The sequence below is a fragment of the Oncorhynchus clarkii genome, chromosome 16 (genome assembly GCF_045791955.1).
Source record: "Oncorhynchus clarkii lewisi isolate Uvic-CL-2024 chromosome 16, UVic_Ocla_1.0, whole genome shotgun sequence".
Taxonomy (NCBI): Eukaryota; Metazoa; Chordata; class Actinopteri; order Salmoniformes; family Salmonidae; genus Oncorhynchus; species Oncorhynchus clarkii.
Genome location: NC_092162.1, coordinates 76,034,966 through 76,048,663, shown reverse-complemented (window position 1 = coordinate 76,048,663; position 13,698 = coordinate 76,034,966). Strand labels below are relative to the sequence as shown.

The window sequence follows — 13,698 nt, the reverse complement described above, 5'->3', positions numbered from 1 at the left end:
TGTCATGGCTGTAGAAGCTTCTGCTAGGCTAACTGACATAATTTGAGTCAATTGGAGATGTACCTGTGGATGTATTTCAAGGTTTACCTTCAAACTCAGTGCCTCTTTGCTTCACATCATGGGAAAATCAAAAGAAATCAGCCAAGAACTCAGAAAAAAATGATAAACCTCCACAAGTCTGGTTCATCCTTGGGAGCAATTTCAAAACGCCTGAAGGTACCACGTTAATCTGTACAAACAATAGTGCGCAAGTATAAACACCATGGGACGACGCAGCTGTCATACCACTCAGGAAGCAGACACGTTCTGTCTCCTAGAGATGAACGTACTTTGGTGCAAAAAGTTCAAATCAATCTCAGAACAACAGCAAAGGACCTTGTGAAGATGCTGAAGGAAACAGGTACAAAAGTATCTATATCCATAGTTAAACGGGTCTTATATCAACATAACCTGAAAGGCCGCTCAGCAAGGAAGAAGCCACTGCTCCAAAACCGCCATAAAAAAGCCAGACTACCGTTGCAACTGCACATGGGGACAAAGATGGTACTTTCTGGAGAAATGTCCTCTGGTCTGATGAAACAAAAATGGAACTGTTTGGCCATAATGACCATCATTATGTTTGGAGGAAAAAGGGGAAGGCTTGCAAGCCGAAGAACGCCATCACAACCGTGAAACACGGGGGTGGCAGCATCATGTTGTGGGGGTGCTTTGCTGCAGGAGGGACTGGTGCTCTTCACAAAATATATGGCATCATGAGGGAGGAAAATTATGTGGATATATTTAATTATGTGGATATATTGAATCAAATTGATTTATAAAGCCCTTCTTACATCAGTTGATATCTCAAAGTGCTGTACAGAAATCCCCCAGCCTAAAAGCCCAAACAGCAAGCAAAGCAGGTGTAGAAGCACTGTGGCTAGGGAAAACTCCCTAGAAAGGCCAGAACCTAGGAAGAAACTTGGAGAGGAACCAGGCTATGAGGGGTGGCCAGTCCTCTTCTGGCTGTGCCGGGTGGAGATTATATACCTAGAGAGGAACCAGGCTATGAGGGGTGGAGATTATAAACCTAGAGAGGAACCAGGCTATGAGGGGTGGAGATTATAAACCTAGAGAGGAACCAGGCTATGTGGGGTGGACAGTCCTCTTCTGGCTGTGCCGGGTGGAGATTATAACAGAACATGGCCAAGACATTCAAATGTTCATAGATGTTTATGTGTTTATGCTTTACATACCAAGTGTTGTCATCGATTCCTTGTAGAGACGTCACACGGCTGCTTTTGTTACGAGATGTCAGCAGCTTTCCACCAAAGTGTTTGTGTCCTGGGTGGCATCCTGGTAACACTATTACATTATCCTCTGCGTGGTTGTTGATGAAGTTCACCACTGCCTGCAAGTCCTCTTGCTTCAGGTGTAACCTGTGCTTGCTTGGGTCACCATTCTCCTTGTATGACTGCTGAGGAGAGTGTGTTCTACTGATGCTGAAAGACAAATTCCAGATAAAAATAATTTAGCATTATTATAGATGTGAAATGACATTCTGAGATAACCTCACTACACAGAGTTCATACATGTAATGTTAGCTAACCTGCCAGCCATCAAACTTCAAGCTTTTAGTTTGCACAGGTTGCTTGGCCCGTTGTGTCAAGTCACTCTGGTTCCCACTGACTGTGTGCAATGCCATAAGAATCATCAGCTCTTTCACCCTCTCTGTCACGGAGGCAATGGCTGCCCTTAGTTTGAAGATATGGTTTATACAACAGCCTTCTGTGTTTTCTTTTCGACTCCATCTGCATTTGCAATCAAACTCCAGAATTCTATTAATCTCCTTATCATACTTTGCTTCCACTAATTTCAAAACTCGGTTAACTTCTTCCGTGACAACAACACTGTTGATCACCGTTTCTTCCCCATCACTGTCATCAGAAGACTATACAATGAAAATGTTTAAAAAAAAAATCTAAATCTGGGATTTCCTCATCGTCTGATTAATTTTCAGAATCAGAGTCAGCATGGCACGGTCGTCCTCCAGAAAGTCGTCCATCACAACTTTTCCCACTGACCTTTGAACTTTGTCGATAGCGCCTGATAAATTCAGGGCAACAATGTATTTAGAGCAGTAGCAACATATTTGCAGTTCTCCATTATATAAACGTTATATATTTTGAAAAAACTGCAGTAGAAAGGTTTATCTACGCATAACGAGCAGCTCATTTTATAGACACAAGATGCTACACAGCACACCGTTTGAGCCCATCCCGTCCCCTTCCAGACGTAATATTTGTTTTACTGGGCAGTTTCTGTGAAGCATATACAATTGTTTTATACATCATCTTAGCGAACACTATTCATATCAAAAGTGCACATGACTGTGCTCTTTCATGTCCCTCACACAGACCTAGATGCTCTCAACCTGGCATGAAAAAATAATTAAAGTATTTGGCAATATCAGTTGGTTTTGTGATGAATGAGCCATCTGATTCAATAAATGATGGAGCTAAGTTTTCCCTTTTCCAAAAAATGTATTGAAGGTTTTTACTGTCATTCTTTATATAATTTATCTTTGTTTCATGGTGTAGTTTTTTCTATTTTTTATTCAGTTTAGTCACATGATTTCTCAATTTGCAATACGTTTGCCAATCGGTTGTGCAGCCAGACTTATTTGCCATTATTTTAGCCTCATCCCTCTCAACCATACCATTTTTCAATTCCTCATCAATCCACGGGGATTCAACCATTTTTACAGTTATTTTCTTAATGGGTGCATGCTTATTAGTAACTTGAATAAGCAGTTTCAAAATGTGTCAAGTGCAGCGTCTGTTTGCTCCTCATTACACACCACAGACCAACAAATTCTTTACATCATCAACATAGGAATCACAACAAAATGTCTTGTTTGACCTCTTATACACTATATTAGGCCCAGCCCAGCTTGATGAAAGCCAGTCAATATTTAAATCACCCAGAAAATATGCCTCTATGTTGATATCACATCCTGCAATATGAGCTACGACATTAATATTTGTGTAAACTCTTCAAAGTTGTTCTGTGGGTGACACTGAGTAGACTGATGCACCATTTCATTGGTCCACAATCCACAAGTAAGGCTGTACAGTGAAATATTAGTGTTCTCCCAAAGCAGTTCTGAAGTCTAACACATCCACAGTGCGAGTTCAACTGATTTATACTTTTTTTGGCCAAATTAATAATGGTATTTTCTTTAATTTATATAACATTCCAACCATGTTAAGCATTATCTAGTCAAAATATGGCATGATTCCATTATTTATATCAATTTGCATCACTTTCAAATGGGGACTTTTATTTAGAAGGCGGAACGCAAATTCCACTCGTGGCTAATTCTTATTGTGCCTATTTTCACTTAGGTGCTCAATGCTGTTTCTGGTCCGAACACGCTCTAGCCATAGAAAATGGTAGAGGCCTCACGTGCCCAAACGGCTTTTTAGCCTGGGCAGCGCAATTGAGGGCTTCCACCATTTTTTATGTCGTCAACTGGGTGGGACTTCCAACTTCATTGGCTGATCGCTCCTGGTGACCCGGTTGAAGTAATGTCCAACAGGGTCATCAGGAGGGATCTGTTAATCAAGAAGAAGAAAATGTACTACTTCAAAATGGAGATTGTCGAGAAAAAAAAAGATCACAGACGCTATAGTGGCACAGATACAAAGAGGAGTCCTCTATTTATGTCTATGGCTCGACTCTGCTGTAGTTCAGTTGGCAAGTGCAGCCAGGACACACGGACCAGTTCCTGGACAAGAGAGACTTGACTGAGTTTTATGGTGAGTTTTTATATCAAAAGGTAAATGTATATTCATGTAACCGTTGTGTGTTTTAAACCGAAGTCAGGGCTTTAGCTGTTTGGACAAAGTTAAGTACTTTAGCCAAGTTCCGTCACTATCCAGGCCATTAAACGTTAGCTACCGTTAGCGCCATGGGGGCTACACGGCTGGATAATCAAGTCCAGATGCTAATTAGCTAGCTGGATATTTAGCTTTTGGGCAGCTAGCAGCAGAAGAGGGTCTCTCTCCACATAACGGTACAGCTAACTAGCTACACTGATGAATGGATATATAGGGATCCATCTTTTGTAGGTAGATGAGTTGCTTTTACCGGCCAGTGCGTTATCTGGTTGACAGGGTTTATGGTAGAAATCCATCTTTAGCACGTTGGGGGCGATTTAAACAACGGAGACCTCATTCAATGAAGGGAAGCGCAGTTAGCTGTGACCATTGGGGCATGCAAGAGACCAAAGTTGTGGAAAGCTGAACTTTTGCATACTCCGCGACATCGCGTTGCGATTGATCAATCAAAGGTCACTAGTTTCCAGCCCCTACTGGATGATTTTTGCATACCTAGTACCGACACGAGGGCGAAGCTAGAGTGGCCATCCATATAGCGTGGATTACTTCTGTTAGGTTCAGATGGAACAGCTCAGTTTCTGCGCAAAATACCAAGATGGGGAGGGAAGACACTGTCCTGATTTATTTGTGGTTTCATTAGTAACTCTTTGAATTAGAGACTGTTGTGTCGTTTTGACTGTTCAGGGTCCATTTGTCCAGTTTTTTTTGTACAACAATAAGTCTCACGTGCAGCACGTCGTCAGTGTTGAAGCAGCCGAGCTGAATCACATGATGGGGAAGACGAGCGCTTTGTGCGCTGCCACTGGGCCGCCACTCTGTCGCAACTTGAAAGGAGAGGTGGCTGGCTGGCGCTTCTAACAGTGATAGGATGTCTAATAGATTTAGATGAATACATTTTCTCTCTGTCCGCGCTCTCTCCCTGTATGTCTGTCTCTCTTACTGAACAAAAATATAAATGCAACAATTTCAAAGATTTTGAAGTTAGTTCATATAAGGAAACCAGTCAATTGAAATACGTTAATTAGGCCTGAATCTATGTATTACACATGATTGGGCAGGGGTGCAGGGAGCTGGGGAGACCGCCCCCCAGGCAATCAAAATGAGTTTTCCCCCACAAAAGGGCTTTATTACAGACAGAAATACTCCTCAGATGATCCTGCAGGTGAAGAAGCTGGATGTGGAGGTCCTGGGCAGGCATTGTTAGACAAGTTCTTTGGTTGTTCATCAAAGCACAGTAAATAGCCTATGTACCACCGCTCTGTGGCTGCATCTGAAACACACCAGTGACCAACATTAACTTTTTTCCTTATTGGCCCGGTCGGGCCATTTGGCCAAAAATCGACAGGCCCGAAAATGTATTGTCCCGAAAAGAATTTATCCTGGCCCAGACATGGTGTAGTTCTTAAATGCATTGGGGTCATTCAGGGACCACACACTGAGTATACCTTCTAAGACAAACATTCCCAAAGAGAGCTGGACGTGGCACACTATCAACAGTAGCCAGTAAATTGCTAGTAGGTTTACTATTGTAAATCACTTTCCCTAAAATAAATGAGCTCAGCTAGTAGGTTGATGGGCACTTATTTTTTGCTCTGGACAGCTTGTGTGTGCTGTGTGTAGGCATTGACTGATGTACTGCTGGAGAAGCTGTGACTGGCGGAACGTGGTGGTCAAATACAAATAGCATGACATTTAGGCGTGTAGTCTTCAATGGTATACTGCCACAGAGCAGGCATACTGCCACAGAGCAGGCATACTGCCACAGAGCAGGCATACTGCCACAGAGCAGGTAGGTAAATGTTGAACTGGAATGCAAAAATGCGCTGAAAATTTACTGGCCCGGTCGGGGACAAGATCTACTCGCCCATCACATGTTTTTACAGGCCCTGGACTAGTGGACCGTTGTTAATGTTGGACCCTGCTCGTAAAATAAAATAAATGAATGTGCCAGAATAATAGGCTAAGTGGATTTCATTGCCAAGATTGTGCAAAGCTGTCATCAAGGCGAAGGCTGACTGCTTTAAAAAATCTCAAATATAAAACACTTTTTTTGGTTACTACATTTTTACTACATGATTCCATATGTGTTATTTCATAGTTTAGATGTCTTCCCTATTATTATACAATGTAGAAAATAGTAAAAATAAAGAAACCCTGGAATGAGTAGGCTTATCCAAACTTTTGACTGGGACTTTTTTTTAAATGTACAAAAATGTCTATAAACCTGTTTTCGCTTTGCCATTTTTGAGTATTGTGTGTAGACTGATGAGGGGGAAAAAACAATTTAATCAATTTTAGAATAATGCTGTAACATTACAAAATGTGGAAAAATAGAAGGGGTCTGAATACTTTCCGAAGGCACTGTATACACTATAAGAAGAACGGATAATGACATGGATTGGCCCTACAATCCCATAATGCATTAACTGAGGCTATAACAAAGCAGAAGTTAAAATCAGAACAATGCAAAAAAAAGTCTACTTATCTGCAATTAAAAACAAAACATGGAGTTTTGATTGTTGCATGGATATCAAATGAAATAAAATGGTATTTGTCACATGCTTTGTAAACAACAGGTGTAGACCAACAGTGAAATGCTTACTGACAGGCCCTTCCCAACAATGCAGAGAGAGAGAATAGTAAATACTAGAGGTTGACCGATTTAATCAGGACGATTTCAAGTTTTCATAACAATGGGAAATCGGTATTTTTGGGCGCCAATTTTTTTTTTACACCTTTATTTAATCTTTATTTAACTAGGCAAGTCAGTTAAGAACACATTATTTTCAATGACGGCCTAGGAACGAGGCAGAACGACAGATTTTTACATTGTCAGCTCGGGGGATCCAATCTTGCAACCTTAGTTAACTCGTCCAACGCTCTAACCACCTGCCTCACGAGGAGCCTGCCTGTTACGCGAATGCAGTAAGCCAAGGTAAGTCTCTAGCTAGCATTAAACTTATCTTGTAAAAAACAATCAATCAATGACTGTCGTTGCTCCAATGTGTACTTAACCATAAACATCAATGCCTTTCTTAAAATCAATACACAAGTATATATTTTTAAACCTGCATATTTAGCTAAAAGAAATCCAGGTTAACAGGCAATATTTACTAGGTGAAATTGTGTCATTTCTCTTGCGTTCATTGCACGCAGAGTCAGGGTATATGCAACAGTTTGGGCCGCTTGGCTCTTTGCGAACTAATTTGCCAGAATTTTACGTAATTATGACATAACATTGAAGGTTGTGCAATGTAACAGAAATATTTAGACTCATGGATGCCACCCGTTAGATAAAATACGGAACGGAATAAACGTTTTGTTCTCGAGGTGATAGTTTCCGGATTTGACCTAAACCTCGTATTTCTGTGTGTCTATTATAGTTAAGTCTATGATTTGATATTTGATAGAGCAGTCTGACTGAGGGGTGGTAGGCAGCAGCAGGATCGTAATAGTCAAAGGTATATGGTTTAGAGAAATAGTCGACGCGTTATAATTCCTGTAATAACTTGCGGCTGAACTTGAAAGGGGTTCCTTCATTATTTTACCGTTCATGTCTTCCATAGATAATGTCTTGATCTACTTCAAATAAGGTCTGTGTAATGTCTTGATCTACTTCCAATAAGGTCTGTGTTTCGTGCAGGTTAGGGTTCAGGCTTAAACCACCTGTGTTTTGATACCCGTGTAAATCTCACTAGGTTAACGTAACATATATTAAGGTAACGTTTGTCAAAATATTTTCATAAATCCACTCTACAATTTTTTTTTTATCTTTGATCAATATTGGCTGAATGTAAGCGGAGTTACCTTGTCCTATGGATATCTACACAGTTATAAGATTGGCAAGGTGGTGTAAGCCTACACGAAACACAGACCTTATTTTAAATTAATCTAAAAATATCCTATGGAATAAATGAATGAAGGAAGCGCTTTTCAGATTTTGCTAGAAGGTGTCATGGGAATTATGACTGGCGCTTTGGTAGTCAATTCTTACCATATCCATTATTAAAATAGGATTTCCTGCATATAGAAATTAGTTTTTGTTTTCAACATTCATCACAGGTAACTTGAACTCTATTTTTATTCAAACAGTTGAGAGTATTTGTCCCCGAAGCAGACACTTCAGTGTCATTGTCACTTCAGAGCTGTGTGTGTGTTTTACAGATGGCAGAGAGAAGCAGAGCACCAGTGTGGGACTATTACATGGAATTGGCACCAGGGAAAGCAAGGTGTCTTATTTGTGATAAAGATGTAAGCATGGGGTCAGCAACGGCTAAATCAAAAAATACCACCAACCTGTAGAACACCCATCCAAAAGCCCATATGTATTATAGTAAGTTAAAATAAAAAAAATATATACATATACACACATTTTAAAAATCGTCCGATTAATCGGTATTGGCTTTTTTTGTCCTCCAATAATCGGTATCTGCGTTGAAAAATCATAATCGGTCGACCTCTAGTAAATACATTATTATACACAGGGTACCAGTACTGGGTCAGTGACGACTAGACTATGTACCAGTACTGGGTCGGCGATGACTAGGCTACAGTTGAAGTCAGTTTACATGCACTTAGTTTGGAGTCATTAACTCAGTTTTTCAACCACTCCACAAATGTATTTTTAACAAACTATAGTTTTGATAAGTCGATTAGGACATCTACTGTGTGCATGCCACAAGTAATTTTTCTAACAATTGTTTAGACAGATTATTTCATTTATAATTCACTGTATCACAATTCCAGTGGGTCAGAAGTTTACATACACTAAGGTGACTGCCTTTAAACAGCATGGAAAATTCCAGAAAATGAAGTCATGGCTTTAGGAGCTTCTGATAAGCTAATTGACATCATTGGAGTCAATTGGAGGTACTTGTGGATGTAGTTCAAGGCCTACCTTCAAACTCAGTGCCTCTATGCTTGACATCATGGGAAAATTAAAAGAAATCAGCCAAGACCTCCGAAAAACAATTGTAGACCTCCACAAGTCTGGTTCATCCTTGGGAGCAATTTCAAAACGCCTGAAGGTACCACGTTAATCTGTACAAACAATAGTGCGCAAGTATAAACACCATGGGACCACGCAGCTGTCATACCTCTCAGGAAGGAGACGTGTTCTGATCCTAGAGATGAATGTACTTTGGTGCGAAAAGTTCAAATCAATCTCAGAAGAACAGCAAAGGACCTTGTGAAGATGCTGGAGGAAACAGGTACCAAAGTATCTATATCACCATAAAACAAGATAATATCGACATAACCTGATAGGCCGCTCAGCAAGGAAGAAGCCAGTTTGCAACTGCACATGGGGACTAGGATTGTACTTTTTGGAGAAATGTCCTCTATTCTGATGAAACAAAAATAGAACCGTGTTGCCATAATGACCATCGTTATGTTTGGAGGAAAAAGGGGGAGGCTTGCATGCCGAGGAACACCATCCCAACCGTGAAGCGGGGGGGGGGGGGGGGGGGGGGGGGGGGCAGCATCATGTTCTGGGGGTGCTTTGCTGCAGGAGGGCTGGTGCACTTCACAAAATAAATCAAATCAAATGTATTTATATAGCCCTTCGTACATCAGCTGATATCTCAAAGTGCTGTACAGAAACCCAGCCTAAAACCCCAAACAGCAAGCAATGCAGGTGTAGAAGCACCTGTGCCAAAGTACAGCCCCCACACCACACTAGAGGGATATCTTCAACCACCAACTTACCATCCTGAGACAAGGCTGAGTATAGCCCACAAAGATCTCCGCCACGGCACAATCCAAGGGGGGGTGCCAACCCAGACAGGATGATCACAGTGACTCAACCCACTCAGGTGACGCACCCCTCCCAGGGATGGTATGAGAGAGCCCCAGTAAGCCAGTGACTCAGCCCCTGTAATAGGGTTAGAGGCAGAGAATCTCAGTGGAAAGAGGGGAACCGGCCAGGCAGAGACAGCAAGGGTGGTTCGTTGCTCCAGAGCCTTTCTGTTCACCTTCCCACTCCTGGGCCAGACTACACTCAATCATATGACCCACTGAAGAGATGAGTCTTCAGTAGACTTAAAGGTTGAGACCGAGTTTGCGTCTCTGACATGGGTAGGCAGACCATTCCATAAAAATGGAGCTCTATAGGAGAAAGCCCTGCCTCCAGCTGTTTGCTTAGAAATTCTAGGGACAATTAGGAGGCCTGCGTCTTGTGACCGTAGCGTACGTGTAGGTATGTACGGCAGGACCAAATCAGAGAGATGGGTAGGAGCAAGCCCATGTAACGCTTTGTAGGTTAGCAGTAAAACCTTGAAATCAGACCTTGCTTTGACAGGAAGCCAGTGTAGGGAGGCTAGCACTGGAGTAATATGATCAATTTTTTTGGTTCTAGTCAGGATTCTAGCAGCCTTATTTAGCACTAACTGAAGTTTATTTAATGCTCTATCCGGGTAGCCGGAAAGTAGAGCATTGCAGTAGTCTAACCTAGAAGTGACAAAAGCATAGATTAATTTTTCTGCATTATTTTTGGACAAAGTTTCTGATTTTTGCAATGTTACGTAGATGGAAGAAAACTGTCCTTGAAATGGTCTTGATATGTTCAAAAGAGAGATCAGGGTCCAGAGTAACGTCGAGGTCCTTCACAGTTTTTTATTTGAAACGACTGTACAACCATTAAGATTAATTGTCCATTACCCGCAGTATTAGACTAAAAACAAATCATCCAGCGATCATACACTGTTTACCAGGGGGCAGGGCTACCGACGTTAAGGCTAATCTGAAGATGGTGCTGGCTAAAGCTAAAACTGGCGAGTGTAGAGATATTGTTATCCACGTCGGCACCAACGATGTTAGGATGAAACAATCAGAGGTCACCAAGCGCAACACAGCTTCAGCGTGTAAATCAGCTAGAAAGATGTGTCGGCATCGAGTAATTGATAGGATGATGGAGCAGCACTAAGGGCTCTTCGGTACTGTCTTTCCAATGACTAGAGTTTTCAATTTGTCAGAGCTAATGGTGGGAAGCTTCGGCGTCTCAGACCCCGTAACGGGAGGAGTAGAGACGAGAAGGCTCGGCCTCTGACTCCGACTCGCTGCTTAAGGGGAAAACCTGTTGAAAGTTTCTGTCAGCTGAATGAGCGACACCGGTTGAGCATTCCTACAGCACTTCCTTCCAGAAACCATGAGAAAGTTGTCCGGCTGCGGGGACCTTGCGAGGGGATTTATACTAACGTTAGTATCTGTACTTACTGGTGGCAAAGACACTGTTTCATCCTTTCCTACACTGAAATGACCCTTGCCTAACGATTGCGTCTGAAGCTGGGCTAGTAGCACAGCTATCCTCGCCGTAAGGCAATCGTTCTCCTGTATATTATGAGTACAGCGACTGCAATTAGAAGGCGTCATGTTAATGCTACTACTTAGCTTCGGCTGTTGGAGGTCCTGTTTTTCCTAAGCGCTGAATAGTGTAGAGAATGGATGGCATCATGATGTGGCTATATTGAAGCAACATCTCAAGACGTCAGTTAAAGCTTGGTCGCAAATGGGTCTTCCAAATGGACAATGACCCCATGCCTACTCCCAAAGTTGTGGCAAAATGGCTTAAGGACAACAAAGCCAAGGTATTGGAGTGGCCATCACAAAGCCCTGACCTCAATCCTACAGAAACGTTGTGGGCAGAACTGAAAAAGCATGTGCGAGCATGGAGGCCTACAAACCTGACTCAGTTACACCAGTTCTGTCAGAAGGAATGGGCCAAAATTCACCCAATTTATTGTTGAAAGCTTGTGGAAGCCTACCCAAAACGTTTTACCCAAGTTAAACAATTTAAAGACGATGCTACCAAATACTTTTTGAGTGTATGTAACTTCTGACCGACTGGGATTGTGATGAAAGAAATAAAAACTGAAATTAATAATTCTCTACTATTCTATACTACTCTGACATCTCACATTCTTAAAATAAATTGGTGATCCTAAGACAGGTAATTTTTACTAGGATTAAATGTCAGGAATTGTGAGAAACTGAGTTTGAATGTATTTGGCTAAGGTGTATGTAAACTTCTGACTTCAATTGTATGTACACAGGGTACCAGTACTGGGTCAGTGACAACCAGGCTATATACACAGGGTACCAGTACTGGGTCAGTGACAACCAGGCTATATGCACAGGGTACCAGTACTGGGTCAGTGACAACCAGGCTATATAAACGGGATACCAGAAGCTGTAGAAGCTGTCCTGTTGGTTCCAGACTTAGTGCATTATGGATTTTTAGTAGTGGTAGGGGTTACAAAATATATTATAAAGTAGGGTTAATATATTATAAAGTACCCTAACCCAGTTTTATGAACATGCAGTAGCCTAACTTCTATTTGTGTATTGTGCGTTTCGTGGCATCCCAGCGCACGACTAGAATGCATATTAGAGGCTGGTTAGGAGACACCACTAGAGACTAGAGGTCGACCGATTTAATCGGCATTGCCAATTAATTAGGGCCGATTTCAAGGTTTCATAACAATCAGTAATTGGCATTTTTGGACGCTGATTATGGCCGATTACATTGCACTCCACGAGGAGACTGCATGGCAGGCTGACCACCTGTTACGTGAGTGCAGCAAGGAACCAAGGTTAGTTGCTAGCTAGCATTAAACTTATCTTGTAAAATACCATCTTAACATAATCACTAGTTAACTACGCATGGTTGATGATATTACTAGTTTAACTAGCTTGTCCTGTGTTGTAAATAATCAATGCGGTGCCTGTTAATTTATCATCAAATCACAGCCTACTTCGCCAGATGGGGGATGAATTAACTTCTCGGCGCACCATCCCGTTAGCGGGATCATTTTTCGTCAACATCCGCCGAATTGCAGAGCACCAAATTCAATTTAAATTACTAAAAATATTTAATTTTCATTATCACAAGTGCAATATAGCAAAACACAGCTTAGTTTGTTAATCCACCTGGCGTGTCAGATTTAAAAAAAGCTTTACAGCGAAAGCAAACCAAGCGTTTGTGTGAGGACATCTGTCTCAGCAGACAAAACATTACAAACAGCTAACAACAAAGTAGATTGGTCATGACAGTCACAAAATAAATACATTTAATCGCTTACCTTTGATATTCGGATGTTTGCACTCACGAGACTCCCAGTTACACAAATGTTCCTTCTGTTCGACATCCACTAGATGTCAACAGTCTTTAGGAAGAGTTTCAGGCTGGGTTTTTTGAAAAATGAGCCAGAAATTTTAGTTTTTCTAGGTGGCTCCCATTTTGGCTGTACTGTTTTCCAAGAGCGTGAATGAGAGCGCGTTCTTTGGTATTTTTCTCCGGTAAAGACCATAGCGATTCTCCGTCTTAAATTTTATTGTTTATTTGCGTATTAGGGTACCTAAGGTTTGATTATAAACGTTGATTGACTTGTTTGGATAAGTTTATTGGTAACGTTTGGGATTCATTTGGTATGCATTTTGAAGGAGGGAAGCCGAGTGGGTTATTGACTGAAGTGCGCCAACTAAACTGAGTTTTTATGGATATAAAGAAGGACATTATCGAACTAAAGGACCATTTGTAATGTAACTCGGACCTTTTGGAGTGCCAACAGAAGATCTTCAAAGGTGAGGCATATATTATATCGCTATTTCTGTCTTGTGTCGCAACTCCCTTGTTGAAAATGATTTGTTATGCATTTGTGTGCTGGGCGCTGTCCTCAGATAATCGCATGGTTTGCTTTCGCCGTAAAGCCTTTTTGAAATCCGACACGGCGGCTGGGTTAACAACATGTTAAGCTTTATTTTGATATATTGCACTTGTGATTTCATGAAAGTTTAATATTTATAGTAATTTAATTTGAATTTG

At 41.4% G+C, this 13,698-nt stretch overlaps 1 protein-coding gene across 2 annotated transcripts in view; it reads left to right on the top strand.

Annotated features, from left to right (window-relative positions):
• The first annotated feature begins 3,689 nt into the window (after nucleotides 1-3,689).
• Nucleotides 3,690-13,698, top strand: part of LOC139369023 (monocarboxylate transporter 1-like) — a 53,029-nt gene continuing 43,020 nt past the window's right edge. For both annotated transcript variants that reach the window (XM_071108603.1, XM_071108602.1), the window contains exon 1: nucleotides 3,690-3,797. The gene's annotated coding sequence lies outside the window, so the exon portion shown is untranslated. The remainder of the gene's footprint in view (nucleotides 3,798-13,698) is intronic.